Source organism: Hyla sarda, chromosome 3 (assembly GCF_029499605.1).
Source record: "Hyla sarda isolate aHylSar1 chromosome 3, aHylSar1.hap1, whole genome shotgun sequence".
Lineage (NCBI taxonomy): Eukaryota > Metazoa > Chordata > Amphibia > Anura > Hylidae > Hyla > Hyla sarda.
The window spans coordinates 268,193,540-268,207,100 of NC_079191.1; positions in this window are offsets into that span (position 1 = coordinate 268,193,540).

Consider the following 13,561-nt stretch of genomic DNA (forward strand, 5'->3'; position numbering starts at 1 on the left):
TCTCCACATCTATAGAGGCCAATTTGTACCCCTCCTGCCATCTAAAGTCTCTCAAAGTTTGAATCAGTTCCCCTGTGTCCCGTATGTAGGTAGGAGTGTGCTTTAGGAGGGGGGACACCAGCCAATCTATGTAGCTGGACAGGTGCTCCATAGGAGCACCTATCCCAGCCACTGTAGGTCGCCCTGTGGTGGATATACCTTTTTGTGTGTTTTTGGCAACATGTACCATCTTGGTCTTGCAGGGTTTTTATGTATGTTTCCTCACTGGCACCACTATCGCTAACTAAACCCTCCTCCAAACTCATTAACTCCCTTATCGCCACCTCATCCTCTAATGTCCCCTCATTCATCACTCTGAACCCCAAAGGGCCAATAACACAGGGTAACTCCCCTTCTCTTTTTCGCTGCTCATGTGACATTGTTTTATTAGTGGAGACATTTTTTTTTAAATTAATCTTTCGTACCGCCTTATAAAAGTCCTCCTCAAATGAGGCATAATCAAAAGCCTCCGTGAGGCCAAAGTTCAGTCCTTTATTTAGAACCAAGATGCAAGCCTTGCTCAGTGTATGATCAGTCAGATTGATAACCAGATCATCCTCCTCATCTAATCTCTTCATGTTACCCCCTTGCATTTATCGGCGGCTTTCTTCGCTCCTCTGTTTCTCTTCCGTCCGCCCCGTCTCATTCTGCTCCTCTGGTTCTCTCTAAAAAATCAATCGCACTAGAAGGTCCACTCCTTGCTGATCTCTCATCTGATCCACTTGATTCAGATTCAGTGGTTAAATAATCGGATTTCTTGGGAGCTTTTTCGTTTTTATTAAACTTGTTAAGTCCACTGTTCTTATTGTGGAAATTCCCTCTCCGTTGCGGTTTTGACTTATTCCAAGTAAATTCTTGGTTCAACTCAAAGTCCCGCTTATCCCTTAGGAATTTGTCCCTTTTGGTTTCCTTCACAGCATTTTGGACGATGTTAATCTTCTTTTCTAAATTCAATGTAAACGTTTTGTATTGTTGACAGTCTAGTCCTCAGTTCACACTTCACCTTACACATCTCCTCCGTAATTAGGGCGTATTCCTGCTGGTTCTTCTCCAGAATTAATCTCTGCAAATTCAATGAATGTTGTAGGTGCTCTGCCTTCCAGGCTTTTACAAACTGTTCATCCTCCGTGAACTGTGAGGGTACTTTGTACGACCTCAATCCCCGCAGTGTGCGGTTACATTCGGCATATGCTTTTAAAGAGCTAATAGTCCAGAAAAAAAGCTCCCAAGAAATCCGATTATTTAACCACTGAATCTGAATCAAGTGGATCGGATGAGAGATCAGCAAGGAGTAGACCCTCTAGTGCGATTGATTTTTTAGAGAGAACCAGAGGAGCAGAACGAGATGGGGAGGACAGAAGAGGAACAGAGGAGCGAAGAAAGCCGCCGATAAAACGCAAGGGGTAACATGGAGAGATTAGATGAGGAGGAGGATCTGGTTATCAATCTGACTGATCATACACTGAGCAAGGCTTGAATCTCGGTTCTAAATAAAGGACTGAACTTTGGCCTCACGGAGGCTTTTGATTATGCCTCATTTGAGGAGGACTTTTATAAAGCAGTTCGCAAGATTAATAAAAAAAAAAAAATGTCTCCACTAATAAAACAATGTCACATGAGCAGCGAAAAAGAGAAGGGGAGTTACCCTGTGTTATTGGCCCTTTGGGGTTCAGAGTGATGAATGAGGGGACATTAGAGGATGAGGTGGCGATAAGGGAGTTAATGAGTTTGGAGGAGGGTTTAGTTAGCGATAGTGGTGCCAGTGAGAAAACATACTTCACTGGAGGTAACCCCTCGACGTTTAACCCCCCCATAGCTCCAGGAGGAGCAATTGATTTGTTCCACAGATCGGTCTGCAAAGATATAAAAGCCCTCATTTATCCTAAAAATGCCCCCAATATCACAACAGAAGAGAGGGAGGCATTAAAGTGGCTTTCTGAGAGGGAGGACATAGTCGTCTCAAAACCAGACAAGGGAGGTGGAGTAGTGGTCTGGTGGAGAGAGGACTATGACAAGGAAGCTCATAACCAGCTGGACAATGCAGCGGTGTATGAGAAGTTACAAAAAGACCCCACAGCTAGAATAATGGACAAATTGAGAGGGCATTTGAGAAAATACACTGAGAAAAATATTGTCACCGAAAAATTGGCAGAACGTCTCCTCCCTAAAAACCCTGCAAGACCAAGATGGTACATGTTGCCAAAAACACACAAAAATGTATATCCACCACCAGGGCGACCTATAGTGGCTGGGATAGGTGCTCCTATGGAGCACCTGTCCAGCTACATAGATTGGCTGGTGTCCCCCCTCCTAAAGCACACTCCTACCTACATACGGGACACAGGGGAACTGATTCAAACTTTGAGAGACTTTAGATGGCAGGAGGGGTACAAATTGGCCTCTATAGATGTGGAGAGCCTGTATACCCGCATTCCTCAGAATGCGGGTATACAGGCAATCCGTGAGTTCTTGCAGTGCACTAACAAGTCCCCGGCCTTTGTAGATTTTGTGGCAGATTCCCTAGATCTTATTCTCCACAATAATGCATTTCAGTATGATGGCCAGTGGTATAGACAGCGAACGGGCACGGCCATGGGGACTCCGGTGTCGTGCTCGTTCGCTAATCTATTCCTGGCCATCTTCGAAAGGAGATACATCTTCACCCAACAGAACCCCTATGTAGGTCATATCAAGAACCTCCTCCGCTTCGTAGACAACATTTTTGTTGTCTGGGAAGGCACGGAGGAGGTGTTTGGAAGTTTTGTTCAATACCTAAATGAAATAAATCATGAGAACATGACTTTCACCAGCGTTTTCTGGGGCAGAAGTCTGGAATTCTTGGATGTGAAGATAGAGATTATAAATAATGAAATAATCACAACGGGTTATAGGAAATCCACATCCAAGAATTCCATACTTCACTATAACTCCTCCCACCCCAGCCATACTAAAAACGCTATTCCCTTCAGTCAGCTTACACGACTGAAGAAGATTAATAACGACCCTACTCTGTTTGAAACACAAGCACAAGAAATGATTAATCGCCTGGAAAAAAGAGGTTATCCCCCCCATATACTAAAAAAAAAGCAAAAAAGAGAATAGACATAATCCCAAGAGAGGAATTACTTAAGACCAAAAATAAACAGCTGAAAAATGATAGGATAGTATTCTCTCTCAAAAACACTCCAATGAATTCACAGATAAAAAAGACAATTAGTACATACTGGTATATATTGCAGCAAGATCGCGACCTGGAAAAATGCGCCGAGGAATTACCTATAATAACATACAAAAAGAATAAGACAGTGCAGGATACCATAAAAAGATATCAAAGGGAAAAGAAACAAAAAGGTAATTGGTTAACTGACAGTCGCCCAGTGGGGAACTATGCCTGTTCTTCCTGCTCCTTTTGTAAATATAATTCTAAAGCGAAATCCGTGAAACTAGGGGGCTATGAGGTTGTTATTAAGCAGTTTTTCACGTGCAGGACAAGTTATGTGGTGTACACTCTAATTTGTGGATGTGGCAGGAATTACATCGGAAAAACCATTAGACCCCTGTTTCACAGGATTCGGGAGCATGTAAGATCGCTCAACACAAGAGTAGGGGCTAACAGATTTATAGCGCACATTAATGAGTGCCATGTTGGCGAATCAATCCCCTTCAGGTTCAGTGCCCTAGAAAGAGTAGAACATTCGGCAGGAGGCAGAGACAAGAACCAAGAGCTACTTAAAAGAGAATCAAGATGGATTCTGCGTACGGAAGCCTTAGGCCAGCTAGGGCTGAATGAAAAATATGAAATGGGAGCATTTTTAGTTACCTGCAGCATTTTTAGTTACTCGCAGTGTTAGGAGGATACTGCTTTTAACATGCTTTGTTACTGTTTTATATTTATGTACGGTGATTGGTTATTGTTAGATTACCTACGCTGACAGGGATAAAAGCACTCCCCCTACGTGATGACGTATGGCCTGAGGAAGTTCCGAGAGCACGCAACGGTCCGTCGCCACCCACATCCCCCCGCACACGAGATTTCCGCTCACCTGCTGTACCTGTCTGCGCATTTTAATGCAACGAAAAGAATAAAGAAGAAGTAAGAGTATCCAGTGAGTGCTGCGTGAAGTTTCTTTACCTTCTATTTACATGCATATTTCTAGGTGACCTAACAGTGTTATACATGGCTTTAGAGCTCTTAGATAATATTATTCACAAGTTTTAAGGGTTATCAAATTGCGGGTTCAAACTGAACCTTTGTGAAAAGTTCTTTAAATCCAACAAACTGAAGTTTTCAATCATTTGCTAAACTCTATACAAATATAATACTAACGAAACCAAAATACTGCTACGTGAGATCCCCCTCAGCAGCAATCATGTGCAGTATCTTACATAAGTAAGTAAACCCCTCACATTTTTGACAAGATTTTATTATACATTTTTAATGTAACAACACTGAAGAAGTGACACTAGTAGTGAGTGTTGAGCCGGTATAACAGTTTTTAATATTGCTCCCCCCACCACCACCACCAAATAACTTAACACACAGCCATTAATGTCTAAACCTTGGCAACATTTCCCCTAAGTGGAGAAATGTCCGGTTAGCCATATTGTCTCCCAAGTATCATGTAAATCTTTAGTGTTATGAAGTCTCATATGCTCAGTGTCATATCCAGAGGTTGTTTTTGGGAAAAATTTATAAAATGGCGTTATTTCTTGAACAATGATTTTTTTTTGTTTCTCCGTAGATTTTTGGGGCAAATTACTGATGTCATTACAAAGTAGAATTGGTTGCGCAAAAAATAAGCCACATTTGGGTCTGGATTTTTAAAAGGTGTGCTGGGGCCCCCCGCTATCTCCTGTTTAGAGCCCTGGCTCTTCTATACAGTGGGGCGTCACGATCCCAGCCCGAAGTGGAGGTTACCATACCCCCTCAATATAGCTCTATGCGAGAGCCGTTTGGCAATCTTCTGCTCTCCCACAGAACTATATAGAGTGGGCGTTATGGCCCCTGCTTCACGCGGAGTCGTGTTGGTATCCGGGATCCGGTGCTAATAGTGCACATCACCAAGCGCCCGGGACTGATAGCACGCATCACCAAGCGTGACACGAGCTATTAACCCTTTAGACGCGGCGTTCAAAGTTGATCGCCGTGTGTAAAATAAAGAATTTCCGGCAGCTCATTCGGGCTGATCGGGACCATCGCAATCAAACCGCGATGTCCCAGTCGGCTAGGACGGGAGCAAAGGGTCCGTTACCTGCCTCCAGTCCGTCTGATCGGCAATTGATTGCTCTAAGCCTGAGATCCAGGCTTGAGCAATGGACCACCAATAACACTGATCAATGCAATGCTATGGCTTTACATTGAACAGTGTTGGCAATCAATGTACTGCATATTATAACTTATTAACTTGCAAGTTAATAAAAGTTCAAATCACCCCCCTTTTCCCATAAAAAAAACATGTAAATAAAATAAATATTAACATATGTGGTATTGCCACATGCGTAAATGGCATAGCTTTGCATGGATCAGCGTTATAGGGGGTTGATTGCTCAAGCCTGTAGCCCAGGCTTGGAGCAATCAAATGCCGATCGGACGCGATGGAGCAAGGTAGGGGGACCTCCACTCGCGTCCTAGCTGATCGGGACATCGCGATTTTATCGCGATAGTCCCGATCAGCTCGACTGAGCTGCCAGGAAGCTTTTACTTTCGTTTTAGACGCGTCGATCAACTTTGATCGCCGTGTCTGAAGGGTTAATAGCGCGCGGCACAACGATCTGGGTAACATGCTATTAGCTCAGAGTCCCGGCTATCATAAGCTGCCGGGAATGACACAGTATGACGCGTGGCCCCGTTTAAAATACCGGGACCGGGCGCAGGGCATACAGGTACGCCCTGCTTCCTTAAGAGGTTAAACCGTACGGTCAATAGTGTACGCACCAAAAAATTCCAAAAAAGCATATTTTTGGGAACTTTTTATACCATAAAAAAATGAAAAAAAGCGATAAAAAAGTCAGATTAAAACAAAAATTGTACCGATTAAAAAATTTAAAAGTTATAGGGATCAGAACATGACAATTTTAAACGTATACATTTTCCTGCATGCAGTTATGATTATTTTCAGAAGTAAGACAAAATCAGACCTATATAAGTATGGTATCAGTCTAATCGTATGGACCTACAGAATAAAGATAAGGTGTCATTTTTACCGAAAAATGTACTGTGTAGAAACGGAAGCCCCCAAAATTTATAAAATGGCGTTATTTCTTGAACAATGATTTTTTTTTGTTTCGCCGTAGATTTTTGGGGCAAATTACTGATGTCATTACAAAGTAGAATTGGTGGCGCAAAAAATAAGCCACATTTGGGTCTGGATTTTTAAAAGGTGTGGTGGAAAAAACGAAATTGCAAAAAACAGAAAAACCCTGATTCCCCAAGGGGTTAAATAAAATAAAAAATAAAAATAATCATATGTGGTACTGCCATGTGTGTAAATGTCTGAGTTATCAAAATATAAGGATAGCTAAACCGCACGGTCGGTGGCATACCTGTAAAAATATGCCAAAATGCTAAATTGTATTTTTGTTTACTTCATATAACATAAAAATTTTTTAACAAAAATGGTACCAATAAAAACTTCAGACCACAGCACAAAAAATGAGCCCTCATATAGCCTCGTATGCTGAAAAAAAAAGTTAGAGGGGGTCAGAAGATGACAATTTTAAACATACACATTTTGGTGCATGTAGTTATAATTGTAAAATTAAAAATTTTTACCGAAAAATGCACTGTGTAGAAATGAAAGCACCCAAAAGTCCACAAATACGTATTTTTTTTGTTTTGGTGCAGATTATGTTATAAAATAAGTGATGTCATTACAAAGTACAATTGGTGATGCAAAAAACAAGCCTTTAAAATCTCTCTCTCTCTCTGCGTCTGCACTGTGGAAGATTAAAGATGTGGTCCCCTGCTGCGCTCCGGAGGAGATCACTGAGTTGGACATAACAAGATGAGCAAAAAAAATTTCCATCCTGGGAAGGGAAGGTAGGTGTTGGGGTGTTGAGGCTCGGGGACAGAGGTGGCTCTAGACTTTGTGAGGCCTTAGGCAAAACTCGAACATGAGGCTTTGCATTATTTTCTGCAGACTCCACATGGTGTTCCGATTGGTTGTGAAATGGTTGCACTGTTGTCAAAGCACCAATATTAAGTGGTGGCGAGGCAGATATAAGATCAGGTTGGCCTGGGGCCCCATGGCAAATTGTGTCCAGACCACAATCACCAATAATACCAGTATACAAAGAGGAAATATTATCACCATACATATTACAATCATACTGATGCTGAACAAATCCTGTATACTGAGAACAATATTACCAACAACACAATTAAAAAAAAAAAAAAATGGTCATAATCTCTAAATAAAATACCGTATTTATCGGCGTATAACACGCACTTTTTAGGCTAAAATTTTTAGCCTAAAGTCTATGTGCATGTTATACGCCGATACACCCCCAGGAAAGGCAGGGGGAGAGAGGCCGTCGCTGCCCGCTTCTCTCCCCCTGCCTTTCCTGGGATCTAGAGCCCTGCTGCCGGCTCTTGTCTCCCCCTGGCTATCGGCGCCGCTGCCCGTTCTGTCCCCCTGACTATCGGTTCCGGCGCCCCATTGCCGGCACCGATAGCCAGGGGGAGAGAAGCGGCACAGACAGCCAGGGGGAGAGAAGGGGCAGCGGCACCCATTGCTGGTGCCGCTGCCCCGTTGCCTCCCCCCATCCCCGGTTGCATAATTACCTGTTGCCGGGGTCAGGGCCGCGCTGCTTCAGTCCTCCGGTGTGTGTCCCCTGCGTCGTTGCTATGCGCTGCATGGTGCGGCGCATGACGTCAGTGCGCCGCGCCGTGCAGTGCATAGCAACGACGCAGGGGACGCACACCAGAGGCCTGAAGCAGCGCAGACCCGACCCCGGCAACAGGTAATTATGAAGTGGGGTGCTGACTACTTAATTGACTAACTACCTGGCTACCTAACTTTATACCTGGATGCCTAACTACTTACCTACATTCCTAGCTATCTAACTACCAACATACCTGGCTGCCTAACTAACCACCTACCTACATATCTTGCTACCTACCTACCTAACTGCCTAACTATGTACATACCTAGCCTTCATACATGGCTGCCTAACTACCTAGCTAGCCACCTACCTACATATTTAGCTTTCTGATCTACCTACCTAGTTACCTACCTGTTACCTACCTACTTGCCCTTTTACAACTGTGGTGTTTGTAGGAGGTTATTTGTATATAATAAAGAATTGTTCAATTGCATTACAAAATTTGGTGTGCTGATGTCATTTCAGTGTTACTTTGTTCTTTCTTTTCCTATCTTTTACTGTGCAGGACACCAAGGAGGGCATTATTATAGTTTTTGGACCTATAGATGGGAAGATTGTGTAGAGAAGGGGAGGCACTGGAAAAATGCAGAGTCTAATAGGTTTGTCCTGCAAATGTTAAGAGATCAACATGGCGGTCTGATCCGGACAGAGAAGAAAAGGAAAGAAGATGCCACCGATCAGAAAAATACGTAATTGTGAGTCCCTAGGTATACCTGTAAGCACTTACTGTTAATGGTATACAGATCCTGTTCAAAGCTGATATATACCGCCATATGGTCCTGCATATTACTCACTTATATAGTATACAGACCTCTGTACAGCTGGTATCTACCTCTATATGGGCACTGTATATAATCAATTATATAGTATACAGATCCTGTAGAGTATACTGGTCTGTGTATAGTGGTTTTATTTAGTACAGCATGGCAGTATTATCCAGTTATTGTGTGGTGGTATATATTTCCTCCTGGTATTATTGGTCATGGAAAGTTATTTTATCTATGTTAAGATGTTTCATATATAAAATTTTTTGTTTATTTTGTGTGTAGGGGTGAAGGAGGGATTTGGGTGGAATAGGGCGTGACAGAAGTGTGGCCAGCTGTGAAACCTTGCAGAGGACCCTTGCTTTTTGCTTTTGCTTTGCTTGCTTTTTTAGAAAGAAAACTGTCTAAGAACCAAAATTGTGGAAAAATATCAACAATCTAAAGGTTACAAGTCCATCTCCAGAGATCTAGATTTGCCTTTGTCTACAGTGCACAACATTATCAAGAAGTTTTGCAACCCATGGCAATGTAACTAATCTCCCTGGGCATGGACGGAAGAGAAAAATTGATGAAAGGTGTCACCGCAGGATAGTCCGGATGGCGGATAAGCAGCCCCAAACAAGTTCCAAAGATATTCAAGCTGTCCTGCAGGCTCAGGGAGCATCAGATTCAGCACAAACTATCCATGGACATTTAAATGAAATGAAACGCTATGGTAGGAGACCCAGGAGGACCCCACTGCTGACACAGACACATAAAAAAGCAAGACTACATTTTGCTAAAATGAACTTGAGTAAGGCAAAATCCTTCTGGGAAAACATATTGTGGACAGATGAGACCATGATAGAGATTTTGGCAAAGCACATCATTCTACTGTTAACTGAAAACGGAATGAATGAAAGAAAAGAACACAGTACCTACAGTGAAATATGGTGTAGGTTTAATGATGTTTTGGGGTTGTTTTGCTGCCTCTTGCACTGGGTGTCTTGAATGTGTGCAAGGCATCATGAAATCTGAGGATTACCAATGGATTTTGGGTCGCACTGTACAGCCCAGTGTCAGAAAGCTGGGTTTGTGTCCGAGATCTTGGGTCTTCCAGCAGGACAATGACCCCAAACATACATCAAAAAGCACCCAGAAATGGATGACAACAAAGCGCTGGAGAGTTCTGAAGTGGTCAGCAATGAGTCCAGATCTAAATCCCATTAAACACCTGTGGAGAGATCTTAAAATTGCTGTTGGGAAAAGGCCCCCTTCCAATAAGAGAGATCTGGAGCAGTTTGCAAAGGAAGAGTGGTTCAAAGTTTTTTGGTTTAGTTCCAATACACACAAAGGGAATAAACATGTGTTACTTCATTTTCTTGAAAAATGTCAGGGGTGCCAACATTTACAGCCATGACTGTACGTTACATGAAATATACACTACTACACTATAGACTATACACTTTGTGTGACCCTACCCTAAAGGTGAAATAAATACAAATCAACATGTCAGTTAGTTGTACTTACAAATATGTAAATGCAGAAAATGACCATAGGACTTTAATATTCTATTCTCTACCAACTCATATGAACATGTTTTTAATTTAATAGAATTGGTTAATACCAAGACACGGGATTAAAGCAAAGATAAATATTTTACATAATATCAGACTGACTTTGTTATACCAATCTAAAAATATCCATAACACATATGTTGTATGGAAGAATAAATGTGAGCCTGGATATCTGCATGTGAAAATAGCATCATCAACATTTGGGAGTGTCGTGGGCCAATTGGGTTTGGAGCTACTGGCAGTAACACTATTCTAATAACTGGGGTTTATTTTTGCACTGTGTTGTCAAAAAAGTTGTTGACACCAATTTTGAGCTGAACCCACTGTCGTGTGCCAACCACCTAACCCCAGAGATGGCATTATGTTTACATAGAATGGCGTTATAGTTACATAAAACAAGCTGCACAATGCTTGTTGCATCAGTCAGTTAATAAACCATAAAATAGTGCCTGGACTTACTTTTATTCAATATAGCTAGCAGATTTTATTTGTGGGACACATCATTTATGGAAGAATAGTCCAGTTCAGAAATTCTGCAGCTGCCAGGTTATAAAATATCTGATTTATTACCATGTAATTACTTTATGACAATATGGTTCCTCATTCTTCATCTGTATGCATAAATGTCACAATAATGACCTTGACATGCAGTGTACTGCAATTTACCAAGCAAACATCCTATGTGAGGAATTAGATATGCGGAAAAGCGTGTTTTGTCTTTCTCCCAATAAACCCTGAGGATAGTTAAGCAAGGAGACAAGAAAGATGATATCAAGATAACTGTTTCCGTTGTCATATGATGTTCTGGGTATATTGATGATAAGTAGACATTGAAAGTATTTACTATGCATATTCATAAATAATGCAGTAATAAATTGCACGATTACTGTACAGAGGAGTATACTTTTTGTTTTGTTTTACTACTTTTAACCCCTTTAATTTTTTCCTCCTCGCATTTTAAAATCCATAACTTTTTCAATTCGTCATTAATTTTCCATCTATAAAACTTGTTGTTTGTGGACCTTATTGTACTTTGTAAGGACATCACTCATGTTACCACATAATGGAGCCAAAAAATAATTAATTGTGGGGCCAAATTGAAAAACAAATACGCCATCATTGAACTCTTAGGGGGATATGTTTTCACGTGGTGCATGTTTCAGTAAAAATGACAAAAAATTATCTTTATTCTGTAGGTTTATACGATTATAATGATACCAAATTTATATAGGTTTTGTTTTATTTTGCTAGTGAAAAAAAATTATAACTTTTTGTAAGAAAATTAGTAGTCTTAATATTGTCTTCTGACCCCTATAACTTTTTTTTTTTTTTTGTATACAGGGCTGTGTTTACGCCATTGACTGTGAGGATTAATTAATATTTTATATTTTAATCATTCAGATATTTATGCATGCGACGATATCACATATGATTATTTTTTAATTATTTTTAACATTATTTTATTTATAAAATGGTAAAAGAGGGGGTGATTCAAACTTTTATTATGGGGAGGGATTATACACATCTATTACAGTTTTTTTATCATTTGAAAAAAACACATTTAGTCTCCATAGGGGACTATAACATAATCTTTTGTTTCCTAACAGTGATCAATGCTGGGCTATTACACAGCATTGATTAGGCTAAGTTTTCACTGCCACTGCAGTTTTTGAGCCAAAGCCAGAAATGTATTCAAAAGAAATAGGACATATAAAGGAAGGACTTATACTTTTCCTCCCTTATGGATCCACTTCTGATTTTGGCTCAAAAACTGCAGTGGCAGTTTTCAAAAAACTGCCAGAAAAAAAAACAAGTGGAAATTTAGCCTAAGTTTTATCTGCGCTCTGTTGCTCTAGCTTGCCAAAGCAGGCTAGAGCAACATAGAGAAGATTGGACGGCACATAGGCAGTACCCATACACCATAGGGAGGGAAGGGGTTAAAAAAAATGTGAAAAAAATACATAAAAATAAATTAGGTAACGTTAAGGCTTAGTAAAGGATGTCACCTATCAGAAGGTTTGTGCTAGTAAGCCAAAAAAAATAAAGGAAAAGTCAAAAATTTACACACAGACGTTTTTTTTAAATACATTTATTCCACAAAATACCCCCCAGACCCCTCAGTAACCATTTTATTAGAAAAAAAAATATTTATATATATATATATGTATATATTTATATATATATATATATATATATATATATATATATATATATATATATATATATATATTCTTTCCTATGTGATCCCATCTACTGTTAAAAAAAAGTCGAAAAAAATTGTAAAGATACCGTATATACTCGAGTATAAGCCGACCCGAGTATAAGCCGAGACCCCTAATTTCAACCCAAAATCCCTGGAAAAGTTATTGACTCGAGTATAAGCCTAGGGTGGGAAATACATCATCCCCCCCTGTCATCATCCAGACCCGTCATTAACATCCTCATCATCATCACCGCCTGTCATCATCCAGACCCTCATCATCATCACCTGTCATCATCCCCTTGTCATCATCCCACACATCCCCCCTTCATCATCCCCTTGTCATCATCCCCACCCCCCTTCATCATCCCCTTGTCATCATCCCCACCCCCCTTCATCATCCCCTTGTCATCATCCCCCCCCCTTCATCATCCCCTTGTCATCATCCCACACCCCCCCTTCATCATCCCACACCCCCCCTTCATCATCCCACACCCCCTCCCCCTTCATCATCCCACACTCCCCCCCCCCCTTCATCATCCTCTTCTCATCATTCGCCCTCAGTGGTCTTCAACCTGCGGACCTCCAGAGGTTTCAAAACTACAACTCCCAGCAAGCCCGGGCAGCCATCGGCTGTCCGGGCTTGCTGGGAGTTGTAGTTTTGAAACCTCCGGAGGTCCGCAGGTTGAAGCCCACTGCGGCCTTCGACATCATCCAGCCCCCTCTCACCCCCCTTTAGTTCTGTACAGTACTCACCTCCGCTCGGCGCTTGTGTGGTGCTGCAGGGCTGTCCGGAGAGGAGGTGGTCCGGTGGGATAGTGGTTCCGGGCTGCTATCTTCACCGGGGGCGCCTCTTCTCCGCGCTTCCGGCCCGGAATAGAGGCGTTGCCTTGACAATGACGCAGAAGTACGTTGGCAATGAACGTACCTCTGCGTCGTTGTCAAGGCAACGTGACTATTCTGGGGCCGGGCCTGAAGCGCTTAGAAGAGGCCTCCCCGGTGAAGATAGCAGCCCGGAACCACTATCCCACCGGACCACCTCCTCTCCGGACAGTCCTGCAGCACCGGACCAGCGCCGAGCGGAGGTGAGTACTGTACAGAATTAAAGGGGGGTGAGA